Raw genomic sequence first — 17,807 nt, 5'->3', positions numbered from 1 at the left:
TCCCTTTATTAGCATTACTATGAAATGAACTACAATCACTAAAAACGTCTCACACTTTCTAATAACTATTCTTCCTGATGCACAAACACACATTTCCTTCTTGCTGTCTGATTCATCACATTTAATGTTGTGTCTTTCGGCTTTTCCCGGTTAGGGGTCGCCACAGCGGAACTCCGGTCCGCTAATGATTGGCAGTTGATTTTTATGTACCGGCTTGCCAGGCCTGATGCACAACCTGCAACGAAGGTACGCCCATTCACGCATGTCTCCACGCAGAAGACGCTCTAGCTGAGAATCGAACCGGACAGCGTCTTACTGTGAGACGACAACGCTACCGCAGCACCACCACTGCGGGTACTACATTTAATGCTGCACGTAATCTATTTTGGTTTGCTGCCATCATAATATCTGTTATAATCTGTATTGTCTATTTCTGTTTAAACTTGTAATAACTAGTGGTGCTTTTCTCCCCGGGCCTCTACTGAAAATGGACATATATCCAGCTAGACTAGCCCGGTCAACTAATGTAAAATAAATAAATAAATAAATAAATAAAAATAATCATGATATGTTGTTTCATGATTTTCAATGTATTTTCCTCTAACACTTATAATTAGATTACCCTTTATCCCTCTTTTCTGAATGAACCAACCAATCAATTAGTTATATTTTACTTATATTTTCCTGAAAAAGATTTAATAATGGCTAATAACACATTATTAAACTAATCCAGGAAAACATTTGAACATTTAAACCATGTTTAGTAAGTTTTCTTATTTAGTTCCCTGTAATTTCAGGAAAAATGAATTTTTGTGAAAATACACGCATGCGCAAATATATAATATGATCTGGATAGAGTTACAATACATTAGTTACCATTGGTTTGAAACAACAAGTCATTTCTGCTGGATACCACCTTCTTTCTACATGAATGAAGGTTTCCATACGTCTACCCATAATTTTATCAGTGTTGAAATCCTTTTGCAAAATTCATGTCAATTTTTCTTCACAACAGTAGAATAAGCAATAAAACATTGTTTGTGGTTTCCTGATATAAAGAAAATACTTTTACTGGAACTTAACTATAAACTACCAAACACCTAATGACTTATGTGTCAGCTTAGAAGTCATTGGTTAGCCAAGCACAGAACAGTGAAATTTCTGATTTATATAATCTGAATACTTAACTTGGTTTCACTGTAAGCCCAAAAAGCTCTGTAGCTTTACACATTTCAGCCTTACAGCAGCTTATTCTTGTTTACGTATTTAGATTTTAACTCTAACTAGTAAATAACGGAAACAGTGGAATTTTGTCATATTAGAATCCTTCGTTTTTCCTCACTTTTTTACTCATTTGTTTCAATTTAGAAAAGTAATGACTTTCCTAGCCACTGGTCTGCATCATCTGCTAAACCATGATTGTATTTCACTCCATCCAGAAGTCAATTATATCTTTCTTATGGTTAATACATAATTATTTTCAGGAGATATGTCTGCCTTGTCTTTATGACTCCACCCTCTGCAAGAATATTAGAACATTTCTCTTTTTTGAACACCATACATGTATGAACAAACTTCTCCTTTTTGTAATGCTGATTAATTAAATCTACTGATGATTTCAGTTTACCTGGGATGTTTCCTTTGTGACAATAAGAAAAAAAAAATGAATTCGGTCAAAACAGCTTTTGGCAAAGAATACCTCATGCTTTTGAGAACTGTATATTTCCTTCCCCGTTGCTAATAATGTTAGTTTGGACATCTGGTTAGTGACCATACTAAGTGGCATAACTTAATATTCTGGTGTTTTATTGCTCTCAAATCACCCTCTATGTGAACTTAATATCCGACTAAAAGGTCAGTCTGTAAAGCATATGACCCACTTGTTGATTATTTTCCCAACAACAAATGCAGTCTGATAAAAATCACATTTTATCAAGAAATCTGAATACTCTTAGTTTTGCCCTTATTGGAAATGAAACAAATCAAAACTATGTGTGTTTTGCAATATGTAATGGCCAATTTAGACACACAACCGCATCTTCCAGAACAAATATTCTGACTTACTGATAAATGTTTACAGACTCAACATCTGCAGTGTGTGAAAATTGTATACCAGAGATCATATTTTAAATATGCCTGAATTTCTCTTATGAATATGCATGCGTTTTTGTAATTAAATTCCGTGGTTTAAATCATTGAAAAACATTCACTTGCAGAAGTAATTCACATTTACTTAATGAAACCTTCAACATTACAAATGCTATATAAAATAAAACCTAAAGATACCTGCATAAACCTTAGGTTATCTTTTCTAATATATGTAAGTGGGGGTACAATTATACATGCAGACATATCCTGCAAACGTCTGTGTGTGTGTGTGTGTGTGTGTGTGTGTGTGCAGACATGCCTGTGTGCATTTATAATTACTTCTGCACAAATTTGCACATGCATTTTCAATATCAGAACATATTAGCTTTCATGTAATACATTTTTCTGTGTTTCATTTTCACAGTAAAATATCTTTTGCACTCTGCAACTGAAGTCATGTTGTTAAAATAACAGTATAACTTCAGCAATTAGGCAGCAGTAATAGGAGATAAACCTAGAGTAAAACTGCCAGGTTAGAAAATTATGAATTAATTGGCTTAAAACTTTTTGAAATTTTTAGACATGAATGGCTAGGAGCTGCAAGGAAAGATTTTTTTGTTAATTTTAATATTTACTTTGTACCACAACAGCACTTGGAATTAAAACCTGTTTAAATATGACTGTTTTAAAATATCATTGCACATAAAACCTGAGAAAATAAAGAAAAGATTGTTGAAATCAGTCACTTTTTTGTGAGACATATTCTTTTTTAAAATCTCTCTTTCTCTCTCTTCTAGCTCTAAAAGTGTCTAGCAAATAGAATGCTTTATGCAAAAGACTTTTCCTGCATTCTGTACTCATCTTTATTATTCCTTTTTTTTTTAATTGTCCAGATACATTTCAATCTTTATCTGGGTGTAGAAGTGCTGAAAAATATACCCGGGTAGAATATTGTCTTTTGTACTAAATTATGACATTTTTCATTCATCATCCTTGAGTAGCTCAGAACGACAAAGATCACGTGACAAACTGACATGTGCTAATCCTTAGAGACTTTTAAACAATCTATGGCTAAACTCCATACTACAAAAAGTCAAACTTGTAAACTTTTCTCCTCTTGTCCTTAAGCTTGACAGATTTTGCAAAGAACTTAAATTTATCAGTCTTCGTTGCTATATTAGCTCCTGCCTGCATGACATTTAAACATCACCTTGTGCATTCTTTCTCTTGTAGGTCCTGCTATACAACTGAGATTTCACCATTAATGTACTAGATCATACATCAATAATGTTCTCTAATACTGAAAAGCACTAATTTATTAGCTTTTTATTTCCAGGTCAAACTGCCTGTAAGAATTTCACTGCTGCCATGCAATTAAAAATAAAGTGTGTCCACTGCCCATATATCTTGCACAATGACAAATGCTGAAATGGTACTTGTTGTCATTTCTTTTTTCAACAAAACATACCTTGTCATGGATTAAAGCTCCTGTTGCGTTAGACCTCACATCTCTTGATCCCCATTAGGATGTCTACATGGTCTGTTAAATGGGATCCAATTTTTCCATCTTTGTCGTTGCTTTCCTCCCTTTTACCTGCTTCATAAATTTTAGAAATAGATGAGAATACGGTAGGTTGTTTTAGAAAATCTGAGCCCACCAGTCTTAAAAGGTTACTTATTACCATCCATCTTCAGTAAATCTACTGAAACACAAGAGCAGTTAAAGGCAAGACATTTATTGTTCAAAACAGACTGGTAGCATAAAGCAAAGATTAACAAACCTAATGTAGTGTCACAGTCTAATCTAGACTAACATGGCAGAACTAGAGATTCTATGCATGTGATAAAAGTATTCTGGAAAATTCCTTTCAATCATAATTCACATCCTTAACTGACAGCAGAAATATGTAATCACTATTCAGAACTGGTCAATATTGTTACATTTTAATACAGTTGCATACACCATGCCTCTTTCCCATGATTTCATCCATGCAGTAATTTTCCACACATGAACAAAGCTCTATTTAATGTAGAACTCATAACAAAACAAGGCCAGCTACTTTTCTCAGGCAAGCAATGTTTCATAATATTCCTATGTTTCTTAACAAAGCAGTTTTATGAGCTTTATTCAAAGTGATAACATAGGTTCATAGGTTCATAGGTTCATAGGTTGGTACTAGGCTATCAGCCCTAGGGCCTATACAAGCCTAGCCATAACAATTCCCTGGCTATTTCTTCCCACATTATTTACTTTCCTGGACCCCTGTCTAGCAGGGTGACTGACATGATCCCTGGGATGAATTTCCTTTCTCATGTAGTTGTTGCACTCATACCTGTCAGAATACAAAGATGTTTTTGGTTTGAATACAGAAATCCATTTTATCAGTTGTAATGTCTAAAATAATTGTACTAGAAAAATTCCATTCTAGCATTTATATTTTAGATATTTCAGTATTATGACCAGCACCACCATCCTTGCTGCATTAATTATCCCAAGCAATGTAGGAGTATTTTCTTCCTGTTTGGAGAGTATCTATTACCTTTTTTCAAATCGTCTCTCTCACCATGTTCCCAACATAGTGCCTTTTTTAAGCAAGGCTCAAAAGTCAAACCCACCTCCGTAAACAGCACAAATAAAAAAATGAGGTTTGTGCTACTCAATGCCAGGAGTTTAAATCTCAAAATGCAAGCGCTTGAAGCACTCCTCAGTATGGAGAACATCGACATCTGTGCAGTAACTGAAACCTGGTTCACGGCTCCACAGAGCACCCCAGCACTCAGGCTACAACTCATACCACACATTTTGGTCACAGAACAGGACCAAAACACAAAAGAAAGGGGTGTATCCATATTCATCAAGTATACCTACACCTCCAGGTTAGTGGCACAGCATGATACCTCTGAGATCATCCATGTGCAAATAACATCGGGCAAATCTGCAATGCAAATTGTGGCCTGCTACAGACCACATTCCCTGACCCAGGACCACCACTCCCCCTTTCTGGAGACACTGGAAAACATGAAGGTCCTACCAAACACCCTGATATTGGGCGATTACAATTACCCTACCATTAACTGGGAAAACTACTCAAGTACAAACTCCCAAGTCCAGCACTTCCTGGAATTTATCAACTCAAATGTCCTGGATCAGCTGGTAAACTCCCCTACCAGAGGTGAAAACTTATTGGACCTGGTCATCACCAACATGGGCGACAGGTGTTCTGCACTGGAGGTCAACCCATCACTGGTTAGATCAGACCATAAACTAATCACTCTGGATGTCCACACCACACCACCACCCCCAACCAAGGAAACCACAATGAAAACTTTTCTATAGCAAACTTCACCTTACTTAAGACAGAGGTGGTAAGTTTCACACCCCCCACACTAAAGGATAACAGTATCCAAGATACAGGAACCTTTACAAATGCACTCTATGAGCACCTACAAGGATGCATGGATCATGCCATCCGTAGCAAAACCAAGACTCACTCCCCTAAGAGAAGGAAACCAGTCTGGTGGACCCCTGCCATAAACAGGCTATACAATAGAAGAAGGAAACTAGTTCAGGAAAAAAAACAAATCCCAAGAAGGAAAGGCATCCCTGATCAGTATCAGTAAGAAACTAAGGTCCCTCATAAAATCATCCAAGGCTAACTTCGAAAGAAAAATAGCCAAGGATTCGAAAGATAACCACAAAGGGTTCTTTACCTATGTCAAGAATCTAAGTGGCAACTCGCAGATATGCTCTGAGCTAGTGCAAAATAGCACAAAATATACCGAACCTACTGTCAGCTTCTGCTTCACAAGTGTGAACAGGTCTAGGGAGAGTGGGCACCTGTGACAGGACCCCCCTCTCTATTCTGCTTCCATTTATGAGTATTTCAATTTCTGGGTCTTGGTATATGACCTGTATCTAATGGATGAATTTCTCCCCTGCTAGCCTTTTTCTGTATTGTCTTTGATAAGAATTCCCAGCTTAGCATATCAAAGGCCTTTGGCAGGTCAAAGAGCACATAATCTCCTTTCACTTACTTAATTTCTCTGTGCCTAAATTCCAGTAGGTCCTACCATTTTTTGTTGCTCCTGCCTTCCTTCCCTTTGTAAAGCCATTTTGCCCCTTGTATTATTTTTGGCAATACTTTGCTCAGTCTTCCTGACAATACTTTTGCCAAAATCTTGCTATCTACATTATTTAAAGAGATAGACCCTATAAAGTCCCATTTCCTCCCAGTCTCCTTTTCCTTCAGGTATCAAGGTTATTTTGGCTCTCCTCATACTTTTTCATATTTTGCCTGTGAACTATATTCTATTGTATTCCTCCTCTAGGATCACCCACATTTCCTCCCCTCCCCATCTACAGAACTCTAGGGGGATCCATTTGGCCTCCAGTTTTTCTTTCCATCTTTTATATGGCATTCCTGATCTCATCCGTTGTCACCACTGTATTCAGCTTGTCTCTTTGTTCATCCTCCTGTATATATCCCTCTCCATTCTTTGTCCCGTTCCATTCTGAAACATCTGCCTCTTCCTTTTGTTTGTAAATCTCCCTATAGTAGTCATTGAATATTTCCCTGATTAGCTTGTCCTCTTCTAAATATGCTCCCTCTCCTCCCCTTACCCCCGTACCTCACTGTCTGCCTGCTTCTTCTTGTACTTCTTGGCTAGTTGTTTTTCTAGTGCATCCCTCACAACCCAACAGTAGTCCCTCTACTACCATTGTTGCATTTCTTGCCCATATCAATTTTTATTTTCATTTCCTTTCTTATTGTTTTTTTTTAGTGCTGTTTTTTGGAAATGGCCAGAGGCAATTAACACAGGCTTCCTCACAGAATGGATTAACTCACACAAGAACAGGAGTGTTTGATACATCCCATCATCAATCATCTTCCATTGACTGCCTGGATGAGAGGGTCTTCATTCCTTTTAGGCTTCTGCTTTCTGAGGATGTGCAGTAGGTGCTAACAGAGGCAAGAAAGCTGCTACTAGAAAATCATGTATAAGCAAATGGAAAAGGTTTTCTATTTGGTACCAGCAACATAACCACCCACTCAGGGCTACTTGTTCTCTGGTTTTACAATATCTGTATGAGTTAAGAGAAATCTTGATGAGTGAATGGGAAATAGAATGTTAACCCCGGGGATCACTCCAGTGGCTCTACTTGATAGAGGCACTGGGAGCTTACTTCGGGTGGCATGATGCCAGGGCACTTCTATGAGCTAGGCTTGTAAAGGCTCCAGGGCCATTAGTCTAGTACACACCTATGAACCTACAATCCTAAATGTCTGCCCATGGATCCTCCTCTTCCAAGGCAGTCTCATGACAAAACTTTCTTGAAAGGGGTTTTGCATAAGAGGCCTCTGAGTAAACCAACAGCCTCTCCTTGGGATCTTAATTTTGTGTTAAAGAAGTGCTTCCCTGTGCACCACAACTCTCTCACACCTCAATCACACTTCCTTCTGTGCTTATTAGTTTCCCCTGACAGTGAGCTCGGTGCCATCTCACCAGTCTTGTTCCAATTTGTCCTGTCTTTCATATTATCAAGTACTGACTTCTTTATTAGTCCTTGCAGTGCTTCTTTGTCCTCTGTCTCCTTCAGTTTATAGCCAGCCTTTCTCCACCTCCACCCCTTCTCCTCGTTTTCTGCTGCTGCACACTTAGTTTCAATGCTGCATGATCTGATATGTGTTGTATTTCCATTATGTTTTTCTTCCCTAACAACCAGTCTAGCCTACTTGCCCATACATAACAAAATGTTTCTTTTGAAGGTGAATTCCTTCTAATTTGGAAAGCTTTCCCTCCACATGTCCAGCCACCCTCCCTCTTTCATTCTTTGAGCTAGTTTTTGTATAATTTTTTTCATTATATTTCATCCTTTCATGCAACCTGTATTTTTCTGTTTCCATTGTGACATTGTAGTACCCTCCCACTTGTTGTAATTCCATCTCTTCTTGTCTGTGCCCAGCTAGCAAAAATGTTCTTGTAGAATCGTTCTTCATCCCTGTTTAGTGCAAATATGTTTCCACTTGTCCAGTGTGCTGCTTCCACCATTCCCTGCAAGATGATCCATCTGTATAGCTAACTTTTTATGTTTCTCTGAAGCCCTCTTTGAAATACAATTTCCATTTGCTACTCCCCCCTTTCCCGCCTCTGTCTTTCTGTCCATATCTCCCTTTGCATAGTTTTAACACAGTATCACCTCACTATCTCTGATGTTCATTTTTATATCTCCCCCATCTAACTTTTTCTGTGTTCTTATTTTGATAGGATTTCATGATCCACCACTTTTCCATGTGATAACTGTATTTCCCTGTTGTTTTTGCTCATGCTCTGGTCGTCCTAACTTGCAGCCATCCAGCATAATCCTTTCTCCAGACCTACCTTCTGATTTAAACACTATGTTCGTTGGTAGCTAGCTGCCTACACTCTGACCAGGTCTCCCTATTGAAATGTCGCCACTCAAATAGCTGAGTGCCGGCAAGCAGAAAAAAAAAAAGACCAAAACTACAGGAGAATAACAAACTTCAAACAATATATATATATATATATATATATATATATATATATATATATATATATATATTGGTCTACTTTACATGGTAGACTTTTCAGAAAGTTGACTTTCATATGGCCGAGACCATATGATCGACTTTTGGAAAGCCGGTCATGTAAAATAAACACATATAACACAACCGCTTACCTTAAACTGTTAGTGGGAGGGCTACACCCCCCTGCACCCCCCACTCCCCTGTAACTTTAATATACCAACTCCAAGATCGCACTACAGTGTGGAAGAGAGAAATTTTCCCATTCCGCACTGTACAGAGATAGCGGTTTCCCTTGGTCGGCTTTTCAAAATTCGATCATATGGTCTTGGCCATATGAAAGTTGACTTTGTGAAAAGTCGACCATGTGAAGGGGACCCATATATATATATATATATATATATATATATATATATATATATATATATATATATATATATGCATGTGTGTGTGTGTTTGTATGTGTATATATAAATATGTGTGTGTGTGTTTGTATGTGTATATATAAATATGTGTGTGTGTACCTATATATATATATATATATATATATATATATATATATATATATATATATATATATAGATATATATATACATATATAGTTCCACTTGAAACCATTGAATGTTCAGAACATCGAAGTTCTAATCATTGAGACCAGAACATCGATGTTCAGAACATCGAAGGTTCAAAGTGGAAGTGCCAGGTAAGTAAAAATGTTAACTTTTGGGTGTATATGCAGGGCAGCAAGGTGCCCTGCATGTTGTGTGTGTGTGTCTGTGCCATCTGAGTGTTGGCATTGCAGGTAGGGTACGGGAAATTTCCCGTTTAGCGGTACCGCATATAGCGGTAAACGGGAGATTTCCCTTACCCCACTGTAGTGTGATCTTGGAGTTGGAATATTAAAGTAGGGGGGTGTGGCGGGCACAGCCCCCCACATGGGGGGTGCAGGGGGGCGAAGCCCCCCTGCATAAAATAGTTGTTGGATGTTTATTTCTTTTTCTGAGGTTAACTTTAAACCTTCAGTGATTAGAACTTCGATGTTCTGAACATTCGATGGTTTCAAGTGGAACCATATATATACATACATATATATATATATATATATATATATATATATATATATATATATACACCTATATACCAACTCTGAGATTGCCATATGTCAGAGAAAAGACTTAATATATGCGCGCTTGTTTTTTCAGCCTCTCTGTGTTTCTGGACTTGCTGGTGTGGGTTATCTCTGACCCCAATCTCTCCATTCCTAGCCTCTGGATCCACAGCTTTAGGCTTTTTTTTTGTTATCTTCAAGTGCCCCTCACACTGAAACATAGCATGACATCCAAGTACTGATGTCACAATGTTTTAAATTACAGTGTTCCCAGCTGTTGGTCTTCTCTCTTTACTGATGCTCTCCATTGTGGTGTGCCATCTTCATTTAAGAGATATCCCAAATTTGTGTAGTTTTACAGCTGTTTACTACACCGCTTACACCTCACTGTTTCTTTATTTTTGGGTTGTTTTTTAATTTTCCCTTGTTTACCCTCATACAGTCCTTTTCATCCTATTATAAAGACTGGGGTTATTCACTTGTACAGTAATGATAAAGTTATCATACTTGTAGTTGTTGTTCTTCTTTCAGCTTTTCCCAATTAGGGGTCGCCACAGTGGAACTCCAGTCTGCTAATGATTCGCAGTAGATTTTTACGGTGCCGAGGTGCCAGCCTGACGCCAAACCTTCAACGAAGGCACACACCATTCGCACATGTCTTTTGAACGCCACTCTACCACGGGGAGGACATGCAGACTCCACACAGAAGGCACTCCAGCCAAGAATTGAATGGGAGAACCTCTTGCTATGAGGCAACAGCACTACCGCTGTACCACCGCGGCTTCTTTAAAGTTATCATACTTGTAGTCATTATTGAATATAAAAAAAAGAATATTGACCTTGGCAAATATGTACTGGATTCTGGGAACTGGAGCTAAATTTGCTAGGAAGTGCTTGGAATTCTAATTCTGAATATGAAGGGAAGTAAAATAATGGCAGGAGACTTTAACTTATACTTTAACAATGATAATTACAGTAAGCAAACATGGAATTTCAACATTAGGCGATCTCTGTCTAACATACTGAGCCATGTCCAATCAAGAACTGTTGAACATGCTCCATCTTAGCAAAACCAAATCTACTCGAGCTACACGCTCTAGGGATATAAACCTCAGCACAACAATGAATAGAACATGCTGGAGGGATAGGTTCCCTTCGCAAAGACTTCCCTTGCTATGGAACAAGGTCCCGATCTACATAAGGCAGAGCCCCTCACTATCACTCTTCAAGAGGAATCTTGACTAGTGGATGGGTAACAGAAAGTTCACACCAGGGATCATACCAACAGCTCTACTAGATAGGGGCCAAGGCTACTAGCTGCTAGATCAAGTGCCTAGGGAACTAACCAAAGGGGCGGTGAATACCGCACAATGTGGCTGGGCTAATATATGCCTTCGGGCAGATAGCCCAGCACCTACCTATGAACCTATGAACCTATTAGCCAAGGCTTTACTAAACTTTACTGACTTATTCTTATAGGTTCATAGGTGTTTACTAGGCTAACGACCACAAGAGACTTTTTAAGCCCTACCATGCATCCCAAATCTCTGACAAGTTTTGATACCCTTGATAAGTGTGAGCAGGTGCATGGAAGATGAACCATTAACAGGTTACCTGTTTCCATCAGAGACATATGTACCAAACTAAGTATGAATTTCCAGTTTCCCATCCAATTGTCCAAGTTGCACTTGAATTGGATTAGGGAGGATTCGCATGAATGGGGAGCCTGTTCCACAGACATGGTAGTCTGTGGGATACAAACCAGTCTCTCCAGCAGGCCCTATTTATATCACAGGCAAGGTTTAAGGGTAATTCTGGTACTGTTTATTTTCTGGATATGCAGGAGGTCCATCAGAGTGGTGTCTGACAATGCACTGTATGCCAGGCATAGATCTCCCGCAAAAGCCTGTAGGAGACAGAATACAGGGATAGGGCCTTCAGGTGGTCTGCATAGGACATATTACTTATGCCCTGTATTCTTTTAGTGAGGAATCTCTGTGGACATTCCAGTTGTTGGATATGCCTGGTTAGCTACATACTAAAGGGGGGATTGTACTCAACGATAGGTCTGATGAATGCCAAATACAGTGGAACAATGATTTCCTTGGAATTAGTTGCCATACCTTTGTTTATAAGTTGCGCAACATAGAATGATTTCCTCACCACTGTAGACACATGATGATCAAAGGCTAGAATACTATCTATGTGTGTCCCTAAGTCCCTGACTACTGGTTCAATTCTAAGGGGTGTCTTGTCAATATGATAGTTATCAGGGATGGATGACTTCCCAAAGGATACTATTTTGCATTTCTTGGCATTTAGTTTTAGTCCATGACTCTGACACCAGTTGTTTGTCTGTGTCAGCCCTTCCTGGAGAACATTTGTGTCAGTGTGAGATTCAATGACAGCTCCTAATTTGCATCATCTGCAGATTTAGTCAGCCGGAGACCAGTGACATTCCCATGACTTGTCTTCTACATGTTAAAAAAATTGTAAATGAAATTATTTGATTTAAACGTATTATTATAACAGTTTTGGAATACAGCCAAGAATTGAAGGCGTATATATTTCAAATGATTTGGTTTCTAAAATAGAAAATGTAAAGGTAACAACATGTCCTTTATTAGATCACAGTGCTGTTACTTTTGCATAATAAATCCAAGAAAATAGGCATATTTTGATAGAATATATAACAACGTTAAAATATTTCAAAGAGTGGTTTCCAATAAGAATACAACAGACTTCAATAATAAATGATAATATTCCTGATATGATCTTATAGGACTCCAAGAAAGCATATTTATATGGCAAGGTCTAGTTTGTATTACAAGAAGAGAATGCAATGGCATTGCTTTTTGTGCTGTAAACAAAAATATAATAAAGATTTAAAAAAAAAAAAAGAAAACAATGAGATAAAGACTTACCAGAACTCCAAGGAATGATAACTAATTAAAAATACAAAAAGGAGAACATGGCCTGCAGTCAAAAGTAGAAAATAAATGAATGCAAAGCTTCAGAAGATCCTACAGTCCAGGGTTTCCATTATTCTGGAAAAAAAATAAACTACATTCACATTTTCAACTGCTCTGTGTTAACTCTTAGATCCAAAATTATAGCAAGCAGTATCATCTCAACAGTATTTCTATGCCTGGAAGTTATAGGAGAGCCCATCTGCAGAACTGTTCAGTCAAACCAGTGTAAATGAACTTCAAGAAACTTTTTGAGTAAGTTCATACTAGATTAGTCTACAGTGCTATGTTCATTTACAGACACGTTAAACAAAAATATACCCCAGTATTCGTGAAGCTTGCGCCAGGTGCAGGCGTAGCGTCGGCATTCTAACACCAACTATGGCCGCTGAGCGATTCAGATACAAGCTGTTTCCACGTGCACTACCAGTGTACGCTATGCCCACACAACTCCTGAGCCTTGTATGCTAATTACCTCATGTGCATCAGTGTAGCATGCAAATTAAGGTATGTAGCGATTCAGGAAGTGGTGCAGGCATAGTGTAAGCAAGCAGAAATGTAAACCGTAGAAAACGGTTTACATTTTTGCAAACATAAAATTGGAGCCATGACAGCCGACCAGATACATGCATTATAATGTTAATATATGCCAATGGCTAAATATATAGCCATTGGCATTAAAAAACATGTACAAAATATAAAATTAACATTTATTATATATAGTAGCACTATCATGACGTGGAAGCGCAGGGCAGTGATGCGCAAAGGGGATCGCAAGGAATATATAAAAATATAGAATAAAACTGCAATGAAACACAACACGATTCCCCCATAATAGTCAATGGCTGGCATGCTACACCATACTCATGGCGCAAGGGTTGCTAAGGGGCAGTGACAGTGTTATGCGCAGTAGCTAGGAATTAGTAGGCAATGCCATGCAAATGAGAGGAGTACTAGTGAATCGCAGATTTCCCACTGGTGTAAGGATGCACATCACAGCATAGCATTATAACACCAAGGTGAGCCCTTGAGATAAAGATGACATCAAGAGAGGGGTATGTTACCATTGCTGTAAGCACATTGGAGCATTGCTAAACTGGTCTGCCCCTAGCTAGGCAAAGCTGCAGGATAGGGGTGTGTCAAATTGCCCATAGCTATGCTTAGCTGAGAGTACACAAGGTAACCAAGTATGCATGTGAACGGAGATGAAAACACGAGTAAACCCTTTAAATGGGTATGCGCATCGCACACTGCAGCTGAAACAGGAAGGATATAGGAAAGAAATAAGGAAATGCTGCAGCAGTGAAATTGGAGTACAAATGACTAATTAACACCTAGGAGCCTACAGTGGGCCATTGACAACAGCTAACAAGGCTGCAAGCAGCTACCTACAGAACAGGGAAGGGAAGGGCTGTACTGCAAAGAAAACAGCAAAGTGTCAAAGCAGAACAAAGGCGATATGCAGTATATCAACTACAAGGCACAATTCTCCATGACTAGGTAGAGAAAGTACAAAACATGAAAGACAGCAGGTGGATGCATGCCTGAGAATGGGAGGGGATCCAGGTCTAAAAGTGAATTAAAGGGCAACAGAGTAATCAAGGCAGGCAAGTAGATCTCCACAGTAAAGGCCCCACACTTGCAGTACTCATTGCAAAACCCATAATTAAGACATGCAGCAGTTGGAAAAGTTCATACACACCCACTTACATCAGAAGCATCCATAGCACAATACTATAAAGTGTGAAAGCACCTCATACACATTTGTGTATTCCCATACACTCTGCACCAGTGGTGTATACAGATGGGGAACTTTTATTATGTACATGTTAGGGGCTGCCATAGCTTTGATCCACCAGCATGTGTTGGAGACTGAAGGTGGTGTGGAGGATGATGCACACGACCACCTCAGGCACCAGAGGAGGAGGAGGAGGAGAGTGTTCAGACCCAGGCTAACCTACCAGGGGCTACATGATCCGGAGATAGCTGAGCATTACAGGGTGGACAGGGACATCCTACAGCAACTTGTGGAGCTGTGCCGGTTAAGCCTCAGAACCAGAACAAACAGAGGGGAAACCATCCCAGTGGATATGAAGGTATGTATAAGCCTGAGAATACTAGCTACAGGTACCTTTCAAAGACCAACTGGGGATATCATGGGTATCTCACAGGCATCAGCATCCAGGTTACTACACCAGTTCCTGGATGCCATGTTACCACATGCCAATGAGTACATATACTTCCCCCAAATGCAGGAGGAGTTGGCCAGCAATATGCGTCTCTTCCATCATGTGGCAGAATACCCGGAGGTACTGAATGCAATAGACTGCACTCACATACACATCAAGTCACCATCCAGTGAGCAGGGAAGGCACTACATAAACCGCAAGGGATACCGCTCCATCAACTGCCAGGTTGTGTGCAATGTCCAGGGCATTATCATGGATGTGTGTGCTGGCAGCCCTGGAAGCTATCATGACTCCCATATCTGGTATGCCTCACAGCTGTATTGGTTATTTGCCAGGGGGGACATCCCAAATGGCCACCTGGTGGGGGATGCTGGCTATGCACTGGAACCGTGGATGATGACTCCCATCAGAAATGCACACACACACATGCAGGAATGCCATAATGAGGCACATGCGCAAACCAGAACCATCATAGAGCGTGTGTTTGGGATGCTGAAATCATGGTTTGGTTGTTTGGACATATCTGGTGAAGCCTTGCAGTACTCTCCAGGCACGTGTGCCCACATTTTCATAGTGTGTGCAATGCTACACAATATGGTCCTGTGGAAACAGCTGCAGCAGGGACAGAATGGTGAAAGCCCTCACAGCCCACCACCATTGCCAAGGGTCCCACAGGCACAGAGGTACTCAGACCACGAACATCCTGAGCCAGCCCCAGTAGGCAGATGGAGGAATGCCCAGTATGCCCATGCCTTGGCAAAGAGGGAACATATACCACACAAACTGACAGTGTAGGCACCTAGGGACCGACACCCTTCTCCACCTACACACACAGTAAAAATGGATGGCACACACACAAGACTACCTGTAAATTGTCATGTATAGGCACTCTACTATGTGCTTCCAACATAGGCAGCCCTCAACTATTGCACACACAACAGCCAGTGGCACAAGGTAAGTCAACACCTGAACAGTAAACTAAGCTATCAGCATATGCAGATACTGTATGTATAGATTCATAGGTAGGTACCTGGCCAATTGCCAGAGGCCATTCATAAGGCCAGCCAAAATGTGTCAGTGTTTGCCATCCCATTGAGTCATTAACCATCCCTCTGTGGAGCAGAGCCAATGGCGGGATCCCTGGGGTGCATCTACTGTTCCCCATCCACCCTTCAAGGTTTCTCTTGCAGAGTGTTGTGAGGGGCTCTGTAAAATGTAGTTAGGTATGTTGTTCCAAAGTATGGGGAGTGTCTGTGACAGGAATCTGTCCCTCCAGCATCGTCTGGTTATTGTTGTGGCAAGATCAGCTCACTACAACGTGTGGCTCACCGTGACATGGATTCACATAGGTGAAGCATATCCATCAAGCCAGAGTTTGACATGGCTGTGTTGGTCAGTGGAGATCATCTCTAGGTAAATGAGATGTCACTGAGTAAAGCAGGACTTTATTCAGTCCAGCTGCATAGGCCATATGTTGGAGGCCAGTATTCCTCTTGGTGAGGTACATTCATGGACCCCCCAGCTGTTGGATGTGTCCTCTGAGGTACATCCCACATGGATTATTATACCCTATGATGGGACTGATGAGTGATGAGTAAAGGGGCACTATAACTCCAGTATGTCTAGATGGGAATCCTTTAGTAGTCAGATGGCCTACATAGAAGGATGTCCTAACTACTGTGGAGATATGATTGTCACAGAGGAGATTGCTATCTACCTTAGTCCCAAGATACCCCATTACCTCGTCTGTATTAAAGTGGCTGCCGCTCATGTGTTAATATGTGGATACCAATTCCACAATGGAATGACCATGCAGTTAGTGGCACTTGGCTGGGAGGCCATGTTGTTGGCACCCTGTGATGTTCTCTGTGAGGCCCCCTGAGGGATGTCCGTGTCAGCTGGACTATCAGTCATGGCACCCAGTTTGCAGTCATTGCCAAACATGGTCTGCCGTAGTCCACCTGTGTTTGCCTGTACATCTGAGACGTAGACGCCAAACAGTAGGGCTCCCAGGACTGAGTCCTGTAGGACAACAGTCATGACTGTTCAAGAGTTGGACCTGGAGACTGCTAGTCATACCATGTGGGTTGTGTTTGTAAGCCCGTTGGCAACCCAACCTGTGATGTATGGGTGAATGCACAGGCTGGTGTTTATCAATAATACCTGAGTGGGGCATGGTGTCAAAAGCCTTGGTGAGGTCCAGGTAGTATGTGTGAACCACCTCCCCTGTCATCTAATGTCTTGGTGACTGTATGTAAGACATCAAACAGGTTCAGTAGGCATGAACTGCAGTCAATCAAGGTCACCTGGGTTAGGTCACATGTCTGAAGGTTACCAATGTCATTGTTAATGAGTGCCATGAGGATGCGAACCATACCATTGCAGACCAGGCTAGTCAGGCTTATGGGGTGGTAGTTACCATGGTCAATTGTGATTTCCCCATGATGGAGTGGAATAACCCTTGCCACTCGCCATTGTATGGGCATGTAGACTGTGAAGAGGCTGAGGTAGGAATGCATAATTAGGTGGGGGGCAGGTTGTCTTGTACAGTTTGCAAGATGCAGTCTGGATCAACATCTGCCTCCATTCATGCTGTGTTCTGCTGTTAGAGAAGGCCATTTCCACCTGTGTGTCTCTGATGGTTGGGATACTGTACCTTTCGGGTAGTGTTGTGGGCTCTTTAGGGGGTGAAGTATGCACCAAATGTATCTGCAAGGATGTTGGTGATATCAGTAGGGTCAGCATATTTTGCACTATATTTCACTGGCACAGTGCAAATCTGTGTCACCACATAGATCCTTGACATAGCCAAAGAAGGCTTTTGTGGTTATCTTTCGAATCCTTGCGTATTCTCCTGCTGATGTTAGCCTTGGATGATTTCATGAGAGACCTACGTATCATACTAATA

This window comes from Protopterus annectens, chromosome 14.part0 (assembly GCF_019279795.1).
Source record: "Protopterus annectens isolate FY-2018-M chromosome 14.part0, PAN1.0, whole genome shotgun sequence".
NCBI classification, from domain to species: Eukaryota; Metazoa; Chordata; order Ceratodontiformes; family Protopteridae; genus Protopterus; species Protopterus annectens.
This window is presented reverse-complemented; position numbering follows the sequence as displayed.